Source organism: Lepisma saccharinum, chromosome 19, assembly GCF_977018435.1.
Source record: "Lepisma saccharinum chromosome 19, izLepSacc3.1, whole genome shotgun sequence".
In the NCBI taxonomy this organism is placed as follows: domain Eukaryota; kingdom Metazoa; phylum Arthropoda; class Insecta; order Zygentoma; family Lepismatidae; genus Lepisma; species Lepisma saccharinum.
Window position 1 is genome coordinate 25,245,649 of NC_139247.1, and position 13,793 is coordinate 25,259,441.

The window sequence follows — 13,793 nt, forward strand, 5'->3', positions numbered from 1 at the left end:
ATGTCAAAAATTATAAGCTTTTCAGGTTCAGAAAAGCGTAATTGAACATTTTTCTGAAAATGATCTCTGGTATGGCTTTTGTTGAAAATGAGTTTAAAACGAATATTAGCATTGCACACGAGTTTATAGAAAAATCAAGATTTGATCCTATTGTCGAAATGTCAGAATTGATAATTTTTCAGTATCAGAAAAGCGTAACAATACAACATTTTTCAGAAAATCATCTCTGGTTTGGTATGCGTAGAAAATGAGATTTTAAACTGATATTAGCATTGAACAAGAATTTTTCCAAAAATTAAGTTTTTATCCTGTTGTCGTAATGCCAGAATTAATAAGGTTTTCCGGATCTGAAAAGCGTAATAATACAAAGTTTTTCTTAAAATCTTTTTTTTTTTTTTTGTATAGAGAATGAGTGCCAATAGAATATTAGCATTGAACACGGATATCTCGAAGAATAAAGTTTTGATCCCCTTGTCGAAATGTCAGAATTAATAAGTTTTACAGGCTCATAAAAGCGTAATAATACATTTTTTCTGAAAATCATCTGCGGTTTGGTTTGTGTAGAAAATGAGGTTTAACCCTATAAAGCCCAAGGTGAGTCCATCGAATTCACTGCACCAAATTTTTACTTTTAATTCTGTAATAATTTGTTATTTTCTAATGTCTGTTCTAGTATTCCTAAATGGTTACAAAACATACATACTGACCGATCCTTCATGATTTTTTAATATTTTTTTCTCTTTACACCACATTATGTAATTTTGCTACGTAGAAGCCCAATTGAATCCGTTGGAGTTGTGTGGCTTTTCCACGGTTTTTGTAACTTTTCTTTCATTTTTTAAAATTCGGAAGTACAATTTTCAGTTCAATAAGTCACTGAAGTTCCATTTTTCATTCCAGGTTAATACTCATTGAAAACGATGTCCAAGCTTACTGAGAAAGATATTATTACTTGCTTTTAGTTGGAGGGAAGATAGGATGAAGATAGTATCTATCAAGTAAGTGATGCCAGTGACTATAAACCACACATTGACATCAGTGTGGATGGGTCATATAAGTATAGACAGTGATTACAGAGACACTATAAGTGAAAGTGAAGAAGTGTTACTGCCCTCTGATTTGGGAATGCGTCTTACGTTGGAAAATACCATTCTGAATGGCACAAAAATCCACCTGCCACTTCCAAGATTAGGGCTTCCAATATAATAAAAGGAGCTTCATCTTAAGTTGTGCTTCCACCAAATAAACATTTGGAAAGCCCAAAAGATTGTTTTAGTCTTTTAGTATCATCCAGCATTCTGAAATACGTAGTGAAATTTACCAACCAGGAAGCTGAAAGAGGTATAATCTGAAAAAGAAAAATACATCTTGGGTCCCTTATGATGAAGGTGAAATCAGTGCATTCATAGGACTTCATATAACAACTGGTCATTTGAAGTGCAATCATCTTACTGTTTCAGCATTGTGGAATTCAATGTATGGTCCTACAATTTTTCGTGCTACTATAAGCAAGAATAGATTCAAGTAACTCCTTGTATTCCTTCACTTTGACGACAGAACCACAAGAAGTGAACGTCGCAAAAGAGACAAGCTTGTACCGATTCGTGATGTGTGGGATACAGTTTCCAACAATTTCACCAAACATTACCTTCCAGGATGTAATATTACAGTAATCGGTCAACTGGTACCATTTAGGGGACGTTGTTCTTTCCGCTAATACATACCGTCTAAGCCAGATAAATATGGTTTGAAAATAATTTGGGCATGGGTTTCAAAACCTTTCTATCCATTGAAAGGAATCCCATATTTGGGGAAGGAAAATACAACGAGAACCAAAGATGTGGGTTCAACGGTGCTTATTCAGATAATAGAACCATACAATCACACAAACAGAAATGTTACGTGTGACAATTATTTTACTGATCTGGAAAGTATCAAGTAATTACTGAGGAATGGACTTACACTAGTTGGCACAATTAGGATGAACAAGCGCTTCATTCCAACTAAATTCCAACCAAACAAAAATCGAAAAGTATTGACTTCTGAGTTTGGTTTTTCCATAGATTTTGCACTTGTCTCGTATTTACCAAAAAAGTCCACCAAAGCAGTACTACTTCTCAGCAGTATGCACCGCACTAGTGACATAACTATGGAAGAGGAAAACAATGTATTATAATGAAACGAAAGGAGTAGATAGTCTGGGTCAGATGGTACATATATATTCTTGTAAAAGAAAGACAAACCTTTGGCCAGCAACTTTCTTCATGAACTTGATTGACGTTTGCGGGATAGCTGGGTACGTAGTGCGGGTAACACTAAATCCTCAGTGGCAGATAAACAAGGAGAAAACAAGAAGGATCTTTCTAATTGATCTTGCAGAAAGTCTGGTCCAGGAACATATTGCAAGAAGATCCCGACAAAGACTCAAACGTGACACTGTTCAGGGAATAGAAACAGCCATTTCAATGAAGGATGCAACAACGTCAACCCCTACTTCTGCAGAACAGCCTAAGAAAAGGAGATGTTAGGATTCAAGAACAAGTGTGTGCAAAGTATAAGAGAAATGTCTGTTCTGAACATTTCGTTTGTACAAGAGAATGTCTGAAATGTAAAAAGTAATTGCATTTACTGTTAGAATGGGTATTTGTGGTTCCATTCAGAAGCAAGAGAAATGTCAGTTTCTAAAATTCTGTATGTAGAAATGTTGTTGAACTGAAAAGAAGTATTTTCATTTTATATTAGAAGGAATGAGATGACTAAAGGCAATCCCCTTACATACCAAAAATAATAAAAATAATAACTACTGCAAATATATAATAAATATGATAATGTAAAAACTTAGAGCATCCAAATAAAATGTTATTAATGACATTATTATCATATACAAATGATTGTATATTATGTAATACTTTACAGTTTGTTATAACACAATTGTTGTAATTCTTTCAAACATATTTCATGCAATTAACAAAAGTAATAAACGTAAACAAATGTAGTATGTATGTCTGTACCAATGAGTAATGTAAAAGAAAATTAAAATACAACTAAATGAAGCAAACAAATACTCTAAAATATTCGTATTGCATCAAGACAGTATTGGTTCATACGAGAGTCCATTGAACTCACCTTGGGCTAATTAAGGTGCAAAAAACCTTGGGCTTTCTAGGGTTAAAAGAATATTAGCATTCAACACGAATTTTTCCAACGATCAAGTTTTGATCCTATTGTCTAAATGTCAGAATTAATAAGCTTTTCAGGCTCAGAAAAGCGTAATAATACATTTTTTTTTCTGAAAATCATCTCTGGTTTGGTTTGTGTAGAAAATGAGTTTCAAACATATATTATCATTGAACACGAATTTCCTAGACATAAAACACGGAGCAAGGAAACATTCCGCACTGTAACTCCCAGACTCTCCCTCATAGAACGTTCATTATTCCACAGGCTACCGAAACAATTAAACATCATCTCAAACTAAGTAGATATATTCACTTCATATTCGTCTTTTATCACCATCTTAGAAAAAATTGTACATAAGTAATGCATTGTAAAAATAATATGTTTACCTTGGTACTTTCTTGACTTATTTATATTTTGTTTACTTTATTTGATCTTATTTTGTGTGTGTTTTTAACACTAGTGTAGGAGAGAGCGGGGTCAATTGTAACATGGGGCAAATGTAACAATCGCTACTGTGCTGCTCTCGTGAGGTATTTTTTAAAACTATTCAAACGTGTAGAAAGGAGACGTTGTGATTAATTTCTGGTGTCGGGGTTAGTAGCTGCAAGCCAGCAAAGAATATGGCTTCAGGATGGGGCAAATGTAACAAATGTAACCGGGGCAGTTGTAACACTGTTACAATTGCCCCTTATGCGTTTCTTGTGTAAAATATTCACTTGGATTGTAATAAAAAACATTGTTCAACCATCCTGAATTATTACATTCTGTATGTTTGAGAATGGTGAGAGACAGAAAAAGAACTACCGAACGAGGCCCTTCACAAGATAAGATGGAAGAAGCTGCAAAGTTAGTTTTGGAAAGCAATGTTTCCAGCAGACACGCAGCAAAAGCTCACAATATTTGTCATGTGACATTGACCCGTTTTCTTAAGAAGAGACAAGAAAAAGGGAATCCTGTTATGGGTTATAAACCACACAATAAAGTGTTCTCTGCCTATATCTAGACCCAGTTAACTGAGTATATAAAGACATGTGCAAATATATTTTATGGACTAACCCCAAAAGAAGTCAGACAGCTAAAAGATAAAAAGTGTTCCCCTGTGCATAGCACCACAACCATGAAGTCGTATAGGGGGTGTGAGGGTAACGCCCCACACTTTCTTGATCCGGTCGTGAGTGGGGTGATGTGATCAGCATCACGCCCCTGACCGTTTTTACCCCCCAGGATTTCCCCCAGGTACCCATGTTATTCGACGCTGGGTGGGCGCCGGGGCCGCTTCCATCTTTAGAAAAGTTCCCGGATTTGAACCGGCCGGGGATCGAACCCGGGACCTTTAGCATGGTAGTCAGACGAGCGGCCACAAGACAGACAGCTAGCCTACCAATATGCAAACCAAAATCAGTGTAAGTTTCCAGAGTCCTGGGCAGATCGTCAAATGGCTGGTGCAGACTGGTTTACCGCATTTTTAAAGAGAAATCCAACTTTAGCAATAAGGACCCAAGAGTTAACATCCTTAAGCGCCTGCTATGAACTTTAATAAAGAGAATGTTAATTTTTTTTTTTGAAAACCTATCGTAGGTTTTGGAGCAATATCAATTCGAACCAAAAGACATCTACAATGTCGAAGAAACAGGCACATCAACAGCCTATAAGCCAGACAAGATAGTCGCACCAAAGGGAAGCAAGCAAGTTGGAGGAATTCATTCTCATGAGAGGGGCACCTTGGTAACGAAGGGCTTAGCCGTTAGTGGCATAGGCAACAGCATTCCACCCATGTTCATTTTTCCACGGAAGAACTTTCGGGATCAATTTCTCCAGAATGGTCCTATAGGAAGCACAGGAGCAGCAAATGGTTCGGGGTGGATGCAATCACCAGAGTTTTTACAATTTCTCGAACATTTTAGGAAGTATGCCAAGCCGAGTGTTGAGAGAAAGGTTTTGGTTATCCTGGACAACTATGACTCGCATGTTCAACTTCCTGTCATAGACTTTTGCCGACAGAATGGAATTTTTCTCCTTTCTTTCCCTCGTCACACGTCGCACAAGCTCCAACCACTGGACAGAAGTATTTATGGTCCGTTCAAAAAGTTTTTCAACACCTTTGCTGACGGCTGGAGAAAAAACCATCCCGGTACTCGCATGACAATATACAACTTGCCAGGAATTGTTCTTGAATGTCTACCATTAGCGATTACACCATCGAATGTTCAAGCAGGCTTCAAATGTACATGAATATTCCCCTTCAACCGATGCATATTTCAAGAACACGAATTTGCCCCTTCTAGCGTCACTGATAGTCCTGATTCTGCGGCACGAACAGAAACCCCCGACGAGGCACCTACTAATGATGACAATGAAGTTAATGAAACAGAACAATCAAGTAACTTGGAAGGAACTAGTTGTACCCAGAACAAAGAGCAATGCAACCCTCTTCCGTCCACCTCAACAGTTGTTTCTCCGGCTGACACTCTACCTCTGCCTCATGCAGAACCTAAAGAATCAGCACCTCGAAGGAAAAGAAAGAACAGTGCTATATGGACAGATACACCTGAAAAAGAACTACTTATGGCACAGCAAAGATCGAGACAAGAAAACAGCAAAGGGAAAAAGAGGCTGTTCTACAGAAGTGACAGTCGTCAATCAAAAAAGAAGAGAACTGCAAGCAGAAGCGCAAGAAGGTGTCAGGAAAGCAGCTCTGAAGGCGACGAATATTCTTGTTTAATTTGCCTTGAGAAATGGTCCAATAGTGCATCTGGTGAGCAATGGGTGCAGTCCTTAACTTGTGACAACTGGTCACATGAGAAATGCGCCAAAGGAGACAGCTTTTACATTTGTCATAACTGTCAGTCAGAATGATCAGATATATCTTTGTTAGAAACAGTGTTTGGGACCTGGTATGGTTCGATTAGCCTACTTATTAACAAAAGCACAGTTAGCTAATTCATAATCATTGTGTAAGGGTAAATGTTATTTCCAGCAAAAAAATAAATTGTATTTCTGGTAAATTTTAGTATGTTACATTGGCCCCTGTAGTGTGTTACATTTGTCCCCAAGCAAGGGTCAATTGTAACATTTGTCACACATTTTTAAAACATTAATTATGATTAGCATATTATATGTGGCGGGATTGTGACTCCATAATATCAATAACAACATATTGTAGTGTTTCCATGCCGATTTTCACGCTGCAAAGATACATAGTTTCATAGAAAATGCATCATTTGTCAAAATTGTTACAATTGACCCCACTCTCCCCTACTGTTTTTCTGTTGTTTCCGGTTTAAAATGGCTTCTGCTGTGCTGGAAATGTCCCGTCCGGGAGAGGGTGGCACCATTCCGACTTAGGCAATGGTAAAACTTAAGATTCTCAGAGCAACTAAAACTGATTGATAACTTATTTGAGAAAAAGAAAAAGAAAACAAAGGAAACAACTTGTCTAACCTACTACAGAAGGTACAATGCACAGTATATTCTTAATTTTCATACTACATTCAATTTACATACAGGATTGTATTTAAAGCTGTCCCTTTGTTTCTTGGTCACATATATCTCTATTAAACATATTTCATCTACTGGAAGGCTTCTTCTTCTTCTTCTTTCTGGATACGCGATGGGCTTCTTCTTCTATCGTTAATTGTTTAAAGGACTTTTTCTTCTAGCGTTGAATGGTTAATAGACTTCTTCTTCTATCGGCTGATTCGTCTATTGGTTAATAGGCTTCTTCTCCTCTCAATTGAATAATATACTTCTTCTTCTTATATCAATTAATCGGCTGGTACATCGATTGGTTAAGAGGCTTCTTCTTCGCTCAATTGTTTAATATACTTCTTCTTCTTCTATCAACTAATCGGCTGATTCATCTATTGGTTAAGAGGATTCTTCTTCTATCAATTGCTTAATAGACTTCTTCTTCTATCAATTAATAGAATTCTTCTTACACCTTTTCAATATACTTATTCTCACATTAATTACTAGACTTCTTCTTCTACTAGTCGATAATCTTCTTCTTCTGCTAATCAATATACTTATTTTTCTATTTATTAGTAGGCTTCTTCTTCTACTAATCAATATACTTATTCTTCTATAAACTACTTCTTCTATTATTTAATACACTTCTTCTATCGACTTAATCATACGCCTTTAATATATTTATTATTGTAGTTTACAAAGGAACCTATATCCAAACTCCTTAATCTATTAAACATTGGATTGATGCCCGTATTTTCCCTACTATGTTTCCCTTCTTTTTTTGGGCTTTGTCAAAGACACAACAATACTTCAAATCAATATTTTGCTGCACAATAGCATAATACAAGCAGAAAAAAGGGGTTAATCGAAGGGCGCCGCCTGTCCCGCTCTCGCCCTTGATCCGGGTCAGCAATACAGGGTGATTCTAAAGGTATAGTACAAACGAAAACCACAGATGCCTCCCATGAAATAGAGACGAAAGTTCCCCTTCCACTTTGCCGAGAGATGCCTCCGTGAGGAGCTAGACAACGCCGAAAACGTGTGAAAATGAACTTCACACCTCTGTACAGCCAGTACCAGTGAAGATAGAAAGGCGGAACAAACGAAGTCAAAAGGAACACCAAAGTCGCCCATCCGAAAAACACTAGGCGGCAGCTGCGCAACGCATGCGCATGGGGTTCCACAAAGGAAATAGGAGTGTCCCGCAAGACAAATGAAGTTAAAGGGTAGCGATCGACAACGGTAGGGACAAAAGAAGCTATGAAGCATGAAGTAACAATTGCACAGCGGGAAACAAACACCATGACTGAAGCAGTGCAGTCGAGAAAAGTAGTGCGGGGTTGCAGAACCACGGGAGGACGACGTAGGATGTAAAAACACACCGAGAATGCAAGCAAAGTGGTCCGTGACACTCGACAGGCAACAGACGCGTACATGGTTCGGGGCAGAAATGGCGGCGCTGGCGGTGCAGCGCAAGGTAGGGACAACGGTAGGGACAAAAGAAGCAATGAAGCATGAAGTAACAATTTCACAGCGGGAAACAAACACATGCAGCGCGTGGGGAGTCCCCAAAACACAGTGTGGAGACACCGCAGCAAGAACAAAGCACGGTGCAACAAAAGAGAAAGAGGACCGGAAGGGGAATGGTACCTGACAAGGAGACAACAAATGCGGGACGAGGGATTCCCCGTAGCAGCACCGAGGGGATGTCACACAGAGGTCGTGCGCCAGCAGGACAAACACAGCAACTACGGGCACAGGAGGTTATTGTTAATGAAAGGTGCACGTACAGATAGGACCACGTACCCCGTACTGACGTTGTAACAAACGTCGTGATGGGGCCCAATCAGCCTCTTAGAAATGAAGTCGGAGGCACATCGCTGGGTGGGAGCGGGCGAAAGGCTGCTGGAGTGTCGTACGGACCCCACCACTCCGTACGGTGGACGACACTAATGGACGAGGTCGGAATGTTTCCATCCCGATCACCAGGTCCACCGTTCCCAGACCTGACGCGGCTGCTTGCTTCCGAGCGCAACCCCAGCCGAACAACTCGAGTCCCTCCTCGGCCGCAGCCTTCTGCTCCGAAACCAAGCGTGGCCTCACACCACCGCTGCCGCACACTGCAGCGTGGGTGTGAGACCGGGCCGAGCAAGGCTGGACAAATAAACTGCGTGGGACAATCGTGTAATGAAGCTACGTGGGGGTATGCACGTCTGTTCAACTGCTGGGTTACCCCACATTGGTGTACACAAACACCACACGATCGTACGTAGTGCTCCCCGTCGGCTCGAGCAAGACGGACGAAGTACGTGCTGTGGGTGAATGGGACAAGAATGAAGGACGCTACATGTGTTCCACGATGGCAAGGCCCCAGAGTACATGGCCCAACTGACGGCAGTGGTCAGGTAGTGAAGAGCACAGGCACGGGTGGCCCAGGAACGTCAGCTGATTGTACCACAGCGCCGTGCGGACGTGTGGGCTGATTGGAAGTGCAGCGTCAGGGAGCGTGTCAGTGAAAGAGCCGGTGCGGTGGTGGTGTGCTTGACGTACGACAATTGAGTACGTTGTTTCGAAGCCGTTGTGACCAGTGTGTGTGTGTGTGCCACCTGTGCACTGCAGTACAGTATTCCATAATTGGCTCTATCCTCACCGTACTATGGAACGCTACACATTTGTAGAACTGAGGGACATGCATTTTGTCTACGGCCTTGCAGATGGCAATGGCCGAGCAGCTGCACGCCTTTATCGCGGACGGTATCCGGAGAGGCGACAACCCGACAGCAGGTTGTTTTCGAACGTGCACCGTACCCTTGGTGAATCGGGTGTGTTACGTGCAGGCCATCATGTCGGTCACCCAAGACATGTGCGCACCGCGGCGGTCGAGGAGGACGTACTTGCTCGCGTGGACGACACACCGTCCACTAGCACCCGTAGCATTGCACGTGCAGTGGGAGTATCACAGTCGACAGTGTGGCGTGTCCTTCATGATGATCTGCTGTATCACTATCATCCACAGCGAGTCCACGCTTTGGAGGCTGGGGATTACCCACGACGTGTGGAATTCTGTCAACGACTGTTGCAGTTTTGTACCGACGATACCCGTTTTTTGCGCCATGTACTTTTCACGGACGAGGCAACATTCACCCGTGAGGGCATCTTCAATTGCCGAAACAGCCATGTGTGGGATTATAAAAATCTACATGCAGCAGTCGAGGTGCACCATCAGACCCAGTTTGCAGTGAATATCTGGGCAGGTATCATCGATGAACAGATTATCGGTCCATACCTGCTGCCACCACGTTTAAATGGCCGCCTCTATCGCACCTTTCTTGCATCAGTCCTTGCAGAGCTGCTAGAAGATGTACCCCTCAACGCGAGACATCGTATGTGGTTTCAATTGGATGGAGCGCCTTCACATTTTGATGGCACAGTGCGAACCCTTTTGCACCATACCTACCCACAGCGCTGGATCGGCAGAGAGGGTCCCGTCCCCTGGCCCGCCCGTTCGCCTGACCTCACACCAATGGATTTCTTCTTGTGGGGCCAAGTGAAAACACTCGTCTACGAGACCCCGGTGCCTGACAAGGAAACATTGGTAGCGCGGATACTTGCAGCATCGGCCGAGGTATGTACCATGCCAGGGATTTTTGATAGGGTTCGCCAGAATTTCCTGCGACGCTGCAATGCCTGCATTGAATGTGGTGGTCGTCAATTTGAGCAACTTTTGTAACAACGTCAGTCCGGGGTACGTCTACGTACTACGTACTATTCCTATCTGTAAGTGCACCTTTGCGTGGCAATAAACCTCCTGTGCCCGTAGTTGCTGTGTTTGTCCTGCTGGCGCACGACCTCTGTGTGACATCCCCTCGGTGCTGCTACGGGGAATCCCTCGTCCCGCATTTGTTGTCTCCTTGACAGGTACCATTACCCGTCCGGTCCTCTTTCTCTTTTGTTGAACCGTGCTTTGTTCTTGCTGCGGTGTCTCCCCACTGTGTTTGGGAACTCCCCACGCGCTGCATGTGTTTGTTTCCCGCTGTGAAATTGTTACTTCATGCTTCATTGCTTCTTTTGTCCCTACCGTTGTCGATCGCTACCCTTTACCTTCATTTGTCTTGCGGGACACTCCTATTTCCTTTGTGGAACCCCATGCGCATGCGTTGCGCAGCTGCCGCCTAGTGTTTTTCGGATGGGCGACTTTGGTGTTCCTTTTGACTTCGTTTGTTCCGCCTTTCTATCTTCACTGGTACTGGCTGTACAGAGGTGTGAAGTTCATTTTCACACGTTTTCGGCGTTGTCTAGCTCCTCACGGAGGCATCTCTCGGCAAAGTGGAAGGGGAACTTTCGTCTCTATTTCATGGGGAGGTATCTGTGGTTTTCGTTTGTACTATACCGTTTGAATCACCCTGTATATGCACTGCAACGGAAGTGCTTGGGGGGCGCCACTGAGTTGGCGCTACGTCGGGGAAAACAACCTAGAAAAGGTCTAGTGGGAAAACTCCTTCCCAATAAGACGGTAGAGATATAAAATTGTAATCGCTTTTTAAATTCATTAATCTTTACATACAATCACGTATGATGCACGCGTCGATCATTTCTTTATCTCGCCCAGAGGCCTGCACAAGACCTGGAGCAGACCCGTTCGCGAGACATCGCTCCTGAAATGCCATGCAACCTGCGCAACATCCTCGCTTGAGCAGCTTGTATGCCCACCTGCCCAGATCGTTCCTGGCAGGCATTGTAGACCCGCCGGGTACCCGCAGTCTTACAATACCTAGTAGGTCTCAGTTCGTTCTTTCCATCAACTGCAGGCTCCTCCCTCTGCATGACGTAGTTGATTCGAGTAGAAACTGCACCGGGCCCACACCGTGATGCAGTGTTGCCAACTGCAATAGATTTTCACTACTTAAAAAAGGGAACTCAAAGCTTCGTAAGCCACATCACCAATGAAATGAGATTTACGAATGTTGCTACCCCCCCCCCACACACACATTGAAATAGGTTTTCCGTGGCACAGGATCCATAAGTATATGTCGTAAATAACCAATATACGTATATATAGTGATATGGGGCAGGACTGAAACATGTCACGTTCGACGCTGAGGTCGCGAGTCGAACAACACACTGTTCTACTGCGAACACCACGGCCGTAGCCAGCCAGGAGCATTGCCGTTACCCTCGTTTGGGGGGGGGGGGAGCAAGTACTTGGATAAACATAACAACAACAACAATCACAATAATAGTAATAAAGTAGCATGAAAGGCATTATTATCCTCATAAATCACGCAAAAAGGGGGTAGAAGTCGGTTCTCACGCATTTGTGTTGAAACAGAGGATTAGAAATATTTTTTTTCAACACGTCAATTTCACATTAGCTAATAATGGAAAACAAGCACACAAACTATTTTTGAAAGAAAGAAAGTGCATGATAAATGCATTCCGAATGTACATACATGTGGCATGTAAAATGTCCATCTACAATATTTTCTTTTCACATGGAGCGACGTATTACATAATTAATTCATCCAACTCGTAACAAACCAACATTAATAGCAAATAATATCACGGGCCGCCATAGCATTCTCTGTTTTAAAACTTTTCTCACTTAGATCGTTCGGCGCTCAGGGCCGACTCCCGCTACCCCTTTGCTACGGCATTGAACTTGATGAGACTTGTACTTTAATGTTTGACTTCCACCCTGACCCCTCCGCTAGACAATTTCCGTCCAAGGTTGTGAGCAATTCACCCTGCCTCCTCTGGTTGCGCCACTGCGTGCCTGGTTAAGGCACCATGCAATGAAAAACAATTAGTTTTCAGTGAGGAGATTTTTGTTTGCTCGATCATTCATTTAGATAAATGAAACTGTAATATTGCGTGCATTTCCTGGCAATAAAATAAAAACTGCTTACGCTGAACTGAAATCGCTAAGTATATAAATTCTCCTTGGAGAAGAAGCTCCTCCTAGGACTTCGTAGGATTTAGTAGCTACGTAAGTAGGCAACACTGGCTGCAGCCGTCCGCGTGGTGATGAAACACCTGGAGCGACACGCTGCCGGAGGGCGGTTTCCTTCCAGCAGGTTTTGCAGGCGCCCGGGTCTTGTTGAATGCCCAGGTACCTTGTAAGCGCAGAGCGCCTTGAAGACCAAGAACCCGGGTAAAGACGCAAGTCGACTCGTTGCCGTGGGCAGGCTAGCAGGTAAACCTGTTATCGCGTGCAAACGGACAGTGGGTAGGTAAAAGGAAGACTATGCTGGCCTCTAATCTCGCCTTTATCCATCTCCATTGTTTATCTAAAGGTAAAGTGCTCCTCTGCGCATAGCACCACGCCATGAAGGCGTATAGGGATGTGGGGATAAAGCCCCACACTTTCTCGATCCGGTCGTGAGTGGGGTGATGTGATCAGCATCACGCCCCTGACCGCCTTTACCCCCCCCCCCCCAGGGTTTCCCCAAGGTACCCATGTTATTCGACGCTGGGTGGGCGCCGGGGCCGCTCCCATCGTTAGAAATGTTCCCGGATTTGAACCGGCCGGGGATCGAACCCGGGACCTTTAGCATGGTAGTCAGACGCGTTACCGACTGAGCCACCGCGGCCCGTGTTTTTTGTTTATCTCAGTTCATAAATTTATGTAAGCACAATTAATTTCAGTTCCCCCAAACACTTTCATTCAATTCGCGTGGGCATTGTTACTATAATCTCCGATCGTAATATTTCTTCCACGTGCTGCCATCTATGTTGTCTTATTTCAATCATTTGCCACATGGTTTAAATGTGAGGGTGCGTAACATAAATTTCAATAAATAAATAAATAAAAATTATTTGTTACTTCAATAACCGCTCGTAAATGCTTCTAAGCATTAAAGAAGTAGCATTCCACATGATTGTCACTGTTTTATTTCCTTATAATGCTGACCTCTATGGTGAAGTGGTTAATACAACTCCTTACGACGCCAGGATCCCCGGGTTCGAATCCACGCCTGGGTAAGTATCCTTTCATCAATTTCATCATTTCGTCACGCATCCTCATTTTTGCGATTAGCCAAATATAGCAGATAACTAACTTACATTTAGTTACTTACTTAATACGTCCTCTATCTACCTTGCGGTGTAGGCCTAGAGGTTTTCCAGAAGGATTGCCATCTGTCCCT